The sequence below is a fragment of the Schistocerca gregaria genome, chromosome 3 (genome assembly GCF_023897955.1).
Source record: "Schistocerca gregaria isolate iqSchGreg1 chromosome 3, iqSchGreg1.2, whole genome shotgun sequence".
Lineage (NCBI taxonomy): Eukaryota > Metazoa > Arthropoda > Insecta > Orthoptera > Acrididae > Schistocerca > Schistocerca gregaria.
The window spans coordinates 86,860,828-86,874,300 of record NC_064922.1 but is presented as its reverse complement, the minus strand read 5'-3'; positions in this window follow the sequence as shown (position 1 = coordinate 86,874,300).

Sequence of the window (13,473 nt, the reverse complement as noted above, 5' to 3'; positions counted from 1 at the left end):
CTATTCAATACCTCCTCATTAGTTACGTGATCTACCCACCTAATCTTCAACATTCTTCTGTAGCACCACATTTAGAAAGCCTCTATCCTCTTCTTCTCCAAACTATTTATTGTCCATGTTTCACGTCCATACATGGCTACACTCCATACAAATACTTTCAGAAACGACTTCATGACACTTAAATCTATACTCGATGTTAACAAGTTTCTCTTCTTCAGAAACGCTTTCCTTGCCATTGCGATTCTACATTTTATATCCTCTCTAGTTCGACCATCATCAGTTATTTTGCAAATAGCAAAACTCCTTTACTACTTTAAGTGTATCATTTCCTAATCTAATTCCCTCAGCATCACCCAACTTAATTCGACTACATTCCATTATCCTCGTTTCGCTTCTGTTGATGTTCGTCTTATATCCTCCTTTCAAGACACTGTCCATTCCGTTCAACTGTGGTGGATTGTAATAGGCCAAGCTTAATATCAAATTGAAAACAAATTAATTCTGCAGATTAATTACTACCGAGGGAGATGACACAGTGGTTACCACACTCGACTCGCATTTGGGAGTACGACAATTCAAACTTGCATCTGGAAGTCCTGATTTAGGTTTATGATGATTTCCCTAAATCGCCTCAGACAAAAGCCAGGTTGGCATTGCCAACTTCCTTTCCCGTCCCATCCATGATGGGACTATGACCTCATTGTTTGGCCCCTCCCCCAAATTAACCAACCAACCAAATTAATTAATTGTCAATTATGTTGTTTACAGTGAGTTTGAGAGATCAACTGGTCTGGTCCACAACACCGCAAACATAGGGCGCTCTTGATCATTCCCACCCCCCCTCTCCCTCAAACTCTCCTCCTCCAATTGTGAGGATGCTTCAGTCTGCGATAATCTGGCAGACAGGACAGACGTAAGGCTTTATTTTGTACAGAGTGTAGAGTACTTTTTATTTAAGTAATTTGAGTTTGGCAGGGGTAGTTGTGTCATTGATCTAGCACTATATAGTAGCTCTGTGCAGTTTCCTCAATAATTGTCGCTTATAGAGAGAATACTTTCGCTATTAGTCTAGCGCTATGGAGATCCTCCAGCCAGTCTAGCCAACAGCCCTATGTGTGAAACCTGGATAATAATAATAGGACAGCAAGCTATCACTAAAGTACATGGGAGTAGTCTCCTGCTGATGTACAAGTAAAGAATTGCTGGGAGGGACATAAGGTTGGGTAATAATAGTAGAACAGCGACCCACTGTACCAGTACACCAGTTTTATTCTTCTCTTTTTCCTTTACTGTTATTTCGTAGCCCTGACCCACGTGGGCAGGAATCGGCTGGCAGCAGCACAATACGGCACATTTCAGCCATGAGACTCTGTAGAATAAAACGTTAAACACATAAAAGATGATGATAAAAAATGAAGTTTACACATGAGAAGGGGGAAACGAGGAGTTAAAATACATAAAAATGGGTAGTTTAACGGGGCACAATTACATAACATCCGCATATACATGAAATGACACTCGACGGAGACATAAACAATGGCGCCACGAAGAGTACTATTGGAAACGACGTTCACCGTCACGAGAGCGACACAGGACGACGACACTGTTGACACACTGTATGGCAAGCACCCAAACATGACAGGGATTGTAACACAGTACTTAGAATAACCGGCATAGGACTCACCTCTCAGCTCCCCTTTTCCAGAATATCGCTTACCTACCATACTCTCACAAATCCTCCAGTCTTCGACACATAGCATTTAAATCAACCTGATATCGACGAGTAAGAGGTGCCCCCAATCCAGTTACAGACACTTACTAATTATCATGAAATCCCATTATGTTCCAACACCACTGTTCCTTTAGTTAGAGGGCTGTCTAGCCTTCAGCCCATCACTGACTAGGTAGAGAGCTATTACGACGAGAAAACTGGCACACTACAGTACAGGAGAAGTTTCATAACAGTGCAGACTGTGAATGAATTGCTCAAAGAAATTCTGAAGCATGACACCTACAATTCACCGATAACGAATGAGTCTATATATCCCTCTTGTACATGTCCTAATCTTCTTTATCGTGTTTCTGTGATTACCGTGATAGAAATACGACTGTTTAATGGTGTTAGTGTCTTCAATGACAGCACAGCTTCTCTCTCTCTCTCTCTCTCTCTCTCTCTCTCTCTCTCTCTTTCTCTCTGACTTTCCCATCGTTATTTTTTTGTGACACACAACAGAGAAAAACAGAAAACAATAAAAACTTCAGCAATGTCACCTGGTACTTAACACAATAGGATTTTACCATGCCCCACTCTTCCAGTATATGAGGGGGGAGGGGCGAACAAATACCGTATGCATGTTGATACTGACCATATGTGTTGATTCCATAAATGTATGTGACGTTTAGATCCACTAGAGTACGCGACTAGTCGTCAAAAGTAGGTTCCATGGACCTGTGTAAAGCTCTTCTTCTAATGGAGGAAGACCATATCAACTACAGGTCACAAGGAGAGAGGTATTGTGCTGTTGTTTAATAAGCCGTTTGATACATTGTTTTTTGCTGTAACACATCGGAGCAGTGTATGACTACAGCTGTGTACATAGCCATACATTTTGCTTTCATACTACGACTTCGAGGTCTGTGTCAGGTACTAAGCCGAAATTAACACAATTCCATCCATTGGCTCTCACAGAAAGCTGGGCATCGCATGGTGTAAACTATGCTACTCCCACAACACAGAGGATGGTTGAAACAAAAGACAGCAGTGGTGTTTCTTATTGACAAAAATGTGGAAGACATCGTAATATTTGGAAACTGGAAGCATTGTGGATCGTTTCCAAACAGCCATCCACATGTATGACTTGTGCAAACTCTCTCCACCTCAAACAAGTCGTGTCAGTCATTTATTATGTGGTAATCAACAGTGTACCTATGGATGGATGGGATGGAAAAGACACTACTGATACGGAACGATGTACTGTAATGATACTGCAGATAATAGTGCGAATAATTTTAACAATTTTACCAGCTTTACCGTGATTTCAATGTGAACCAATATCATGGCAGCATACTTCCCAATTTCTGTATCATTGCTAAACCGCCACTCCACTAGTTCGCGAGTACTGTACACCACACTGTGAATGGAGACAAGAGACTGTGCAGTACATCCATTCACAGTTATTTCTTGAACATATCATCAAAGCATACCAGCAAACATTCTACATTGATGCAGCTAGGTTATCTACAAATTTCTAGCAATTTGATCGCAGTATGGAATTTGCGATTACAATTGGCCATCATTCCCTATGTGGAAGAGAGTCACAAAGTATTCCACCATTCATGGGATAAATTTGGAGATTGAAAGACCTCCCCACGTTGTCTTTTAACAACCCTACCTGCAATACCGCCACAGATTTAATTTGCAACTGATCACAAGTAGAAGGGTACCATACTCACCATATACCATGTCTCGTAAAGGAACAGCGCATGCTGAGTCGATAACTGCTGTTCGGCGAAAATCGCTCCATACCAGCCTAACTCATGGCACCTATCAAAATGCACAACATCTCTCCAGATGCATGCATGTCGAGGACGTTAGCTCCCCTTATTGGTGTATAGTAGACATGAGAGTGTTGTCGTGAAATAACAAATGGTTAAGAAGATACACGTGGTTTACACATGATGGAGGTCCAGATGGATGGAGTTTAAATAATTTTATGCACATCAACTGTGCTATCAATTCTGAAATATTCTTCTAGTGTCTGGGATCAGGACAAGAAGGTATTGGCAAGACAGAAATGTTCGTAGAACATAAACAGATGCACCCTTAAAACTACATAGTTCTGCACTTAACACACTATAATGTCAAAGCCATGTGGTTTCCAAAATACTAGTCACGTGGAGTGTAGGGCCCGTAACACTCTAATGCAGGGAGTGTATGTCCAACACCTGACATACATCTACCCCGGAAATTATCCTTTTCCACTCACTACGGTGACAAACTTTAAGCTGACAAAACAACTTCCCTCCACACCAAATAAAATCATAGATTCATTGTGACACACACATAATATAGCTTTCTAGAAGTGCACAGCGACCAGTGCTCATATCCAACTATGGTTCAGTACCATAAAATGGTCGCCAGCAATGGAAAATGCATCTTATGGGAAAACAGACAAATGCATAGCAGCGGTGTTTGACATCTGAAATTACACATCATACTGCACTAACTATGTAAACAGGACAACTGTCAAGTAAATTTACACACCGTATTTGCCGTACCTAACAAACTTCTGTCAGAGGCTTAGTAAGGGATATTGAATCATTTTACATAAATCTCATGCGCTAACAATTCTGAAAGATTGCTCGAGTGCTTGGTGTCCACATCGAGAAGGTATCGGAGCGAGAGAAATGTTCGTGGAACACAAACATATTCCAAGGGCTACGTGGATGTGCGCATAAACAAGCTATAGTGCTAGAGCCGTACAGTTTTTCGAACTGTTAGCCCTGTGGAATGCAATACTGTTAATACAGAAGACAGAGCAAATGAACTGCAACTGTAGTATATACATTTGGAAGTGACTGGTTGCATTTGAAAACAGTACAATACTACACCACCTGATTCATGTGCTGTTTTATCACGTACATAAGATTGATACGAAGGATTGTCTCGCTCCATCCAGCAGACTTCTAGCACACAAAATAGTGTATTTGGTCATGTGCCCCCACTATGGATGTTTAGAGTATAAATTAATGTTATTAAAGGATTTGTGATAGACGCAGTAGGATGTCTTAGATGGTTGTTATAACTGAGGACTCTAGACGAGGTACTAGCATAAGTAAAGCTGTGAAGACGGGGCGTGAGTCGTGCTTGGGTAGCTCAGTTGGTAGAGCACTTGCCGCGAAAGGCAAAGGTCCCGAGTTCGAGTCTCGGTACGGCACACAGTTTTAATCTGCAAGGAAGTCTCATTGGTAATATAAATTACATCGAAGATGTTATGCTCTTCAGCAGGATGAATTTAAATGTGCTTACACCTGCTGCAGAACCGTTTTCCGAAGAGTATTTCGCTGTTTGTAGAGCTTTAGCATTGTCGAAGATAATGTACAAGTGGTTGAAATCGATAGCAAAATGTGTGACAAACATCGTCAAATAGCTGAAGACATCCAGCGCTTATTGCGTTCGGTCTCTTGGTTGCCTTGGTATGTTGCTGGAAGTATATATCTTAGAATTCTGGTATATTGCTCTCTAACTAATCCTGCTGAGACCTCTCAGTCTATGGGCGCAGTAGTATGTTTCACTCTCTTCTCCACCCCCCTCAACAGACTGGGCGATTAAATGTCGTTGGGGTAAATACCAGGATGATGAAAAATGTTTCCCCTCATCCCTCTCTCAAACCGAAACTTTCTGAGATATTTTGTCGGAATGTGACAATCTAGCCTGTGGGAAGCCTCCAGAGACTGCATGGAAGCGTCTTTAACGGTTACATGGCGAATGTAATCCGACTGCAGGAAAAAAGGGACTCTCAAGATCAATTTAATTAATTAGCCTATCAATATGGTATCAGTGACATGCCAACGGGTTGGTGGAATCAAATGTGAGAGTACCATGGATATGATTTGAGAGTTGGAGCGGTAATCAGGCGGTTTTACGTCACGGTGAGATCTTTTAACGAAATTTCAATCTCTCACCTACACAGGGAAAGAGATGACCATCGTAATGATATTAGCTAACTTACCGAATTTATAAAGTCGTACATAGTATGAACCTGATATTTACAATGTCTCTGTGCTGTTGTCTTGACAGATATTATACGTGAGGAGGCATTTGTTTACTTTAAGAGAGCTCGAAAGTGAGTTACAGAATGATCTAAGCTCTCTGTCGTGAGCCAAAAATGAGTTCAGTATCATAGTCCTGTGATGCAGGACATAGCAGATATTAATCTGACATGAAAAGATATCTTTCTACTTCATGAGAGAATACTTAGAGGAAATATAACCTATTCCAGGATTTTTACAACAAGTGACGATACTTAAGCAATGGAAAGCGTATGTATAGTCATCCCACTTTCGGATTTTTTAAACTGAAGAGTCTGTGTCATGGCTGGAACTGCAGTTAGTCAAAGTCACGCCGCATTGCACCATTGACAGCAGTAGGGTTGGTCATTGGGGTGTCGGGCGACCAGAAGTCGAGGCTTAATGCTGTTGCGAGTGGTGGTTTCTTGGGTGGACGGCTCTTCAGGAACACAATACACACAGTAGTGGCCACTGAACTAGACTGGAGGTAACTGGTCAATTTTCTTCGTTCTGCGGTGCTGTGTTCAGGTTACGTAATGAGGAGTACATATATAAAAATATTATGCAATATATTTTCCATGTTTCTGTCGGCTATGATGTGACTTGCCACTCATAAATAGGTATAAGTGCGTTTCATTCTCAAATGATAGTGCTGCAGGAGTCCTGTATGTAGTCGCAGGCAATTACTGGCGTATTGGGACAATGAGTCATTGTTCTAATATTGTTAACCATCCATATGTTCCTCCCAGTACTTATTCACTTGTGAAACGGTAGGAGGCTACTCACCAATGCTTCAGTGATAGCTTTCTATTCTATCTTTATTATCCACCGTTCCCGTATTTGGCTCTTGGCTAGATTGGAGCAACTCTCTAGTGCTCACAGTCCAATAGCTCAACATAGACTGAGTTTTCCATCATTTCCAGGGGCGTGGTGGGTGGGGAATCGTGGGCAAACAGACCCAAGTACCGGCTGGGTAAAACCCATGAGGTCATCAGGGAGTAGTGGTAATTAATTGATCAATTAATTAATTTGCTTATTTAAGTTGATATAAAAATGTCTCAGAACGCAGTTTCTCCGACTACTGAGGATTCATTGCCCATCGAGGCGAATGGACCATAAGTAGGAATAACTGCACCATTTTTAAATGAATCAATGGCGGTCATCAGATTCTCCGTCAGAATTCGGGCCAACTCCCTTTGTTGCAAAATACTGGTATATATATATATTTCTCTTGTAGCAAGAACCTTTTATTTTTTTAAACTTCTTGCTACTTCCAGTTACTTGTTGCGCTAATAATTCATAATGTAGGACTCATTATTTCGCGCTACAATATCTTGCCACGGTATCTCTGTTCACTCAAAATCTACTTCCTTACGAGGATGGTAGGAGGGAAGAGTAAAGCCCTTTCCGTAATGGATTCATCCCGACGAAAAATAGGTTCAAAAGGTTCAAAAATGTGTTTGGAACCTTATGGGACTTAACTGCTAACGTCATCAGTCCCTAAGCTTACACACTACTTAACCTAAATTATCCTAAGGACAAACACACACACACACATGCCCGAGAGAGGACTCGAACCTCCGCCGGGACCAGCCGTACAGTCCATGACTGCAACGCCTTAGACCGCTCAGCTACGAAAAAAAGGAAGAAAGAAGATTATCGTTGTTGGAATGTGTTTGCCAAGGGCACTATCTTTCACTGGATGGATCCACACATTAACAAGCATGCTTTGTCCACTCAGAAAACAATCTGCGTCTGTTTGCAAACTATTTCCATCTCGACACGAAATATGACTTCCCATCTTGTACAGATTCGTAGCGTGTGGGTCTTGACCTGTGAGATAATGTGTCAGTCCGTTCGCCAGGTAAACACTTTTCATGTTTAGTCTCTCCCTGATGTTATGGAGTAACTTATACGTCCTCCTGCCTGTGTCTCATGGGTCCCATCTATTTTTCCACAGTTGTAATATGCAGTTTCGTATGAAATATATTGTATGTGCCCCAGTTCCACGTTCTTCCTTTGGGATGCCTTTGTTTACCCGTTACAAGTTTGATCTAGGGTATCAGAAAATGTCAGTGGAAGTGTCAGGTCTCTACAGTACCATCTGGTGGTCGCTTGTAGAGCCTCGTGCACATCGGAGAGGAACACAGCTGACCAGGATTCTGTCCCGGCTGAACACTGTCGCGATCCTTTCTGATCCGCTGCTGCCCGCTGGTCGACGGTCTTCTACCGGCCTATCGAGGGAAGATCGCATCGTCTCCGCATCAGCGCTAGCAGTGCACACTGTAAAGCTTTCGTCCGCTGTCTTGTCTACTTCTGTTACTGATATGAATTGATTGAGCGATGGAGTGCTGTTGCTAGAAGAATATACACACCACACGCAGGTGCTTCCGAGAGCCAAGAGGTCCACAGCGGAGATGCCGAAGAATAAATAGGCTTGACAGGAAATTTTCAAAACAATGAAAGGTCAAACAGAGTGGGGAGAGGGAGAGGGTAAATTTATTGGATCAGACGGTAATGGAGTGAATAGGTACAAATTATGTTTTTCCATTTGTTAAAAATGAAGAGCACACTATATTTCCTGATATGATAAATGAAAATAATTTACCCTGGATCATGCTGTCTGCTCTCTGATGAACAACTCGTATATTTCAGATTTTATTAAGTAGCCTGTGTGACAGATGTACGTATATTTCAAATTTACTTAAGCGTACACTGTTAGCATTATCTTCGAAACACAGAGATTAATAAAACCCTAAACTGCTTCGCAGATGCCACTACAGACATAAAAAAGTAACTGAGATGTAGCAGCAACTGAAATATAAAAGGGTCGGTAAACGTAAATGCCTGAAATTGTAGTAACTTGAGTGTAAGTGGTAGCTTTGGTTGAGGTTATGTTGGTCGTCAGTAACTTGTGAAATTAGTTGTGAATTTCCGCCTCAGTTGAAACATGTCAGTGAAAAGCATCAACCAGCATATGTGATAATTGTTGGAATAATGCTAACGAAAGCTGGGCCAGCAATTCAGTGTTAGGTGCGCTACCTCCCTTTTGCTACGAAAGTTTCGCAGTCGCCATAACTGCGTGGTGAAGTAATATGTGTGCCTATTATTAGCTCAAAAAGGTAAAAACAACAACTAACGGATGGTTCATAGGCTATGATCGTTACCTCTTGTTCTCTTTCGTTTCTTCTAGTGCAAACAGTAGCTCACAGTTAAGAAATAAACTGTACGGAACTATGGCGAAATGTTTGCGAACGTCCGTTCACTTGTATTAACGTCCGTCCGCTCTGGCGAGAACCGGTCTCGAAATCTTGAAAGGCGACCCCGCACGTGCCGCAGTAAGCACCCTCCGCCACCCACTGTGCGGTGAGGCGGCAAGTGGAGGCGCCCACGTCCGGCTGTGAGAGCCGGCCGCGCCGTTTCGAGGAAGCTGGCCGCGGTCGCGGAGTGCAGCGCGTGTCGACCGCCGGCGCCTGGCGCGAGCTGCCGCGGAATCAATTCGCAGAAGGACGAGGCAGCTCCTCCAGCTTTTACACCGGGAGAGCGGCCGCACTTTACGAGGCCCAGAATAAACAGGTGTGCCCGCCGCGCCGCTGTATTATTTAAGCAAACACCTCGCCTAAATAAACTACGGCGACCTCCCGCCAGCAGGAGAGCGAGCCGGTCCTCACGCGACACCTGCCGTCCGTGTCAATCCCTCAGCCTGCGACGCCTCCACTAGCACTCTCCAGGTACCACCGCGCCGGCTCACTCACTGTACTTCTCTACGGGTGTCCGTCCTTTCCCATTTCCATCCACTGCTTTTATCATCTCATATGTCTACTGTATCCCTTCTTGTTCTTAGTCAGTCAGTTTCAGGAAGTACTGCAGAATTGAATGTTACTGAACGGGCGCTGAAGACCTTGCTGTCGTGCGCCCAAAAACCCCTCTACTACTACTACTACTGCAAAATTGAATATACACTGATAAACGGTAACATTATGACCACTGCCTGCCGCGACGTTGGTAGCGTGGTAACAGAAATATGTAAGTGGAGCAGACACGGATGGGGAATCACCCTAGCGAAGACAAGAGGTGCAAATGGGGAGATCCATTGATAAGCCTGAAACGTCTCTGTGAAGTCGTTTCATAAGACGCTTGTCGAATTCGATACAACTTATTCACTTTACTACCTGATTTTAGCTCAATTCATGAACTCTTCCAGAAAGACTGAGCACGGAAATGAAGCCTATTGATTATTATATGTGTGTTTTGGTTTTGTTTTGTGGAAATCGCTGAATTGGTCATAGTCTGCTGGGAGCAGACGATGTTGCTTCTCTTTCGAAGAAGAGCAGGATGACCAACTTAGGTTTCCAGTACCTGAACAGAGAGGTTTACCCGTCTTAGTCGAGGGCTGTGTCGAAGGTTGTTTTTGTGTGTGAGGTTGGTGACGGAGGGCTACTACTCTGGTAGCTTCCGCTGCACGGGAGCTAGGTAATCTCGAAAGAGAAAGCGGCACTCTTCGGTGAACGCTTGGTGAGTACGGATCGTAGCTCTTAAGGTGGGTTTCAGGTGACAGGATGCACGTTAGGACTTCGTTGTGTTTAACTGTTGAAATAGTTAAGAACTTCAGCTTAACTGAAGCGTGTGAAGCGAGTTATTTGTTCGAATGTGCCATAGTTATATTGCTTTAAATAGGCGATTTTTGCGTGTTTAAGTTAAAAGTGTGGAAGTTATCTTTTTCATTCTGATCAACGATGAAGTAGAATTTCAAACGGTAAATCTGATTAGGAAAAGCTGGTTAATATCACTTCAATCGTAAGTGAGTGTAATACAGTGTCGAAGCGAGTATGATTTTAATGATTTTTAATCTTATATTTTGTGGGAGTTGCTTTTGTCTTTGTGTATCGATTTTGTGCCACGTGTTCGGTAATCAATGACCCTTCTGATCCACCAGGGCAGTTCAATAGGCTTTATTTTAATAGTTTGCTTGTTTAATGAGCTATAATTTCTACAAGAATATCTGCTCTTTCGTACGCTTTCAACAAAGCAGTGCAACTGTTTGATTCGGAAGCACCACGCGCTCTAGTTCGGCCGTTTGCAAGCAGCAGACGCAGTTAGTACGTTGAATAATTATCGCACAGCCTCTGTCTATAATAGTGCATGCGTAGAATCGTAATGCGAATCTCACTGAGATATTTTTATGGTATGGATGCAAAGGAGATCATAGTATCGTTGTCTCCCACCCCAGTTTTCTGTGTATCTTCTTGCTGTAGTTAAATTGTGCTCGGTTACATTTTCAAGTAATTCTTACTTAAGTATTTCTAGTCAGGTGTCAGTTATGTGTAGTTAGGATGTGCAAACAAATACTTAGATACAATAAATAATCTACGTGAAAGATAAGCTCTGTGGTATTGATCTTACCCACGTACTCCGATTTCAAATCCTGAATTAATCAAGTTGCTTCATGCACGACATGGAGTGCTGTTTATGTGACGACTTAAAGAAATTTGCATACTTGTAATTAAGTTATTAAAATAAGTAAACTATTAATTTTCCAGCTCCGTTTTTCTCTAAATGAACCCTGAATTTCTGAATTTTTATCATTATTTGTGTGAGAGAAGCAGCTATAAATGCGAGATAACGTATATGGCTCGATGAGAAACGTCGTAAAGATAGTAATCCGTCACACGCCACTTCTACAAAGGACGGATTATTGTTATACAGAACCTCTGACTGACGGTCTCGAAAACGGCGAAGCTGGTGGAATGTCGAAGTGTTACTGTCGTGAACATCTACGGAAAGAGATAGAAGGTCAGTGAAACTACCAACAGGCGCTAAGTGGTGGGGCGTCTACGATTATTCACAGTCCCTGGGGTTCGGAAGCTCGTCTGTTCCGAAAACCAAGATCTGTGACATTTCTGCCTACAGAGCACAATGCTGGTGCACTCACACGTGTTTCGGAGCACACTGTTCGTCGTAGATTGTTGAACACGGAGTTCCGTAGCAGACCACTCGTACGTGTTCACTTGTTGACTCACCGACATCGTCAGTTACAATCTCAGAGGGCACAGGGCAGTTGTAATTCGGCCGTCGATCAATGGTAACGTGTCCGCTCTCCGGGTGAAGCACATTTTTGCAACACTAGGTCGCTGGTCGTCTCCACAAACGCCGCCATCGAGGTGAACGTGAGCTCGAAAGGTGCAAAGCGGTACTGACGGAGGCTGGCGGGGGCAGTCTTATGATGTGGGAGACATTCTCTTGAGCTGGTATGGGATCTGTGGTAGGAATCGAGCTGGCAGCTGCGAACCACCCGCATCCCTTAATCCTTGGCGTCTTCCCCGACACCGATGTCATCTTTCAGTAGTTGGATAACTGACCGTATCTTGCAGTCAGAAGAGTGCTACAGTGATTCGAGGAGCATTATAAGTGAACTCATGTTGATGTCTCGGAAACCAGTTTCTGATTTAAATCCTATGGAATTCCGCTGGGTCTCCATCAGGCGCCATCACCGAGTACGCAAGTCAGGGGCCCGTTATTTATGCAGGACATCTAATACCACAGACCTACCACCAAGCTCTCGGATCTCTGATATTTATAATGAATGATGTATTTCGTTCCAAAGATCGACAAACAAACAGGTGGACACAGCTTTCTGGCTAATTGCTATAATAAACTCGACAACGGCCTCACTTTACTCTTCTTGACTAATACCGCATCCACGGAAAAGCGTGAAAGCGGTCATGGCACATAACAGTTAAAACTAGCAACGACCTTGTCTCTTTGAAACACTCATATCAGCAAAGTTAATCTACGTCGATTGTGGCCAGTACTTGAAAACTGAGCGCCAAGGTACGTAAAGTGCTGTTCACTGCTTTCCGTTTGCCTTCACGGTGAAGGGCAGGAGGCGTGGTGTAAAGTCCTTAGGTTTTTTTACCTGTGTTCTGGTTTAAATTACGAACCTCGCCTCCGCGTCTCGTGAAGTGAAGGCACGCGACGCTGGTGATGGCAATCCGTCAGTCGGATGGGGACATTAAGCTCTTCGTCACCCTCGGTGCTCTTCGAGAGGAGCGCACCGATATTCATCCTGTCCCTTCTTTCATCGTCATTCAACACAAACGCAATACCTACCCTACACATACTCCCACGGCAGTTTGCTACACTTACGAGATGCACTGAATCACACAAGTATCACACTTCCCAAAGGAAAGATTGCAGGTGTTCGAAGGATAGGAAAAAAATTCTTACTAGACGGGTGGACCTTCTCGTCAGGTCTCCCACCCGAGAACGTAATACGATTTGAGCCAAGGAGACAGTAAACCGGTGAGAGACATGTCGTATAAGTTGCTGTACTATATAAACATTCATTTATTCAATACTAGTAATGAGACCTGCGTTAAAAGTCGTTATTACAAACCGCTCTGGTCTGTGGACGTTATGGGGATTAGTCGAATAGGCATTGAAGGATGTGGTCGAAATGAATAAACTCTGACGGAAATGTGATACTGCAAGTGGTAGACGAGTTTTGCTACTTCGTCAGAAAAGTGAATCATGTAGGCAGGATATCAAATACAGACTGATAATGGCAACCAAAGCATTTTTGAAGAACAAAAACAGGTATTCGTTAACACCGAGTAAAAATTTAAATGTTCGAACCAAAATGGATAAAATAATTTTTGAGAGGTATATATATGGAATTTAGCC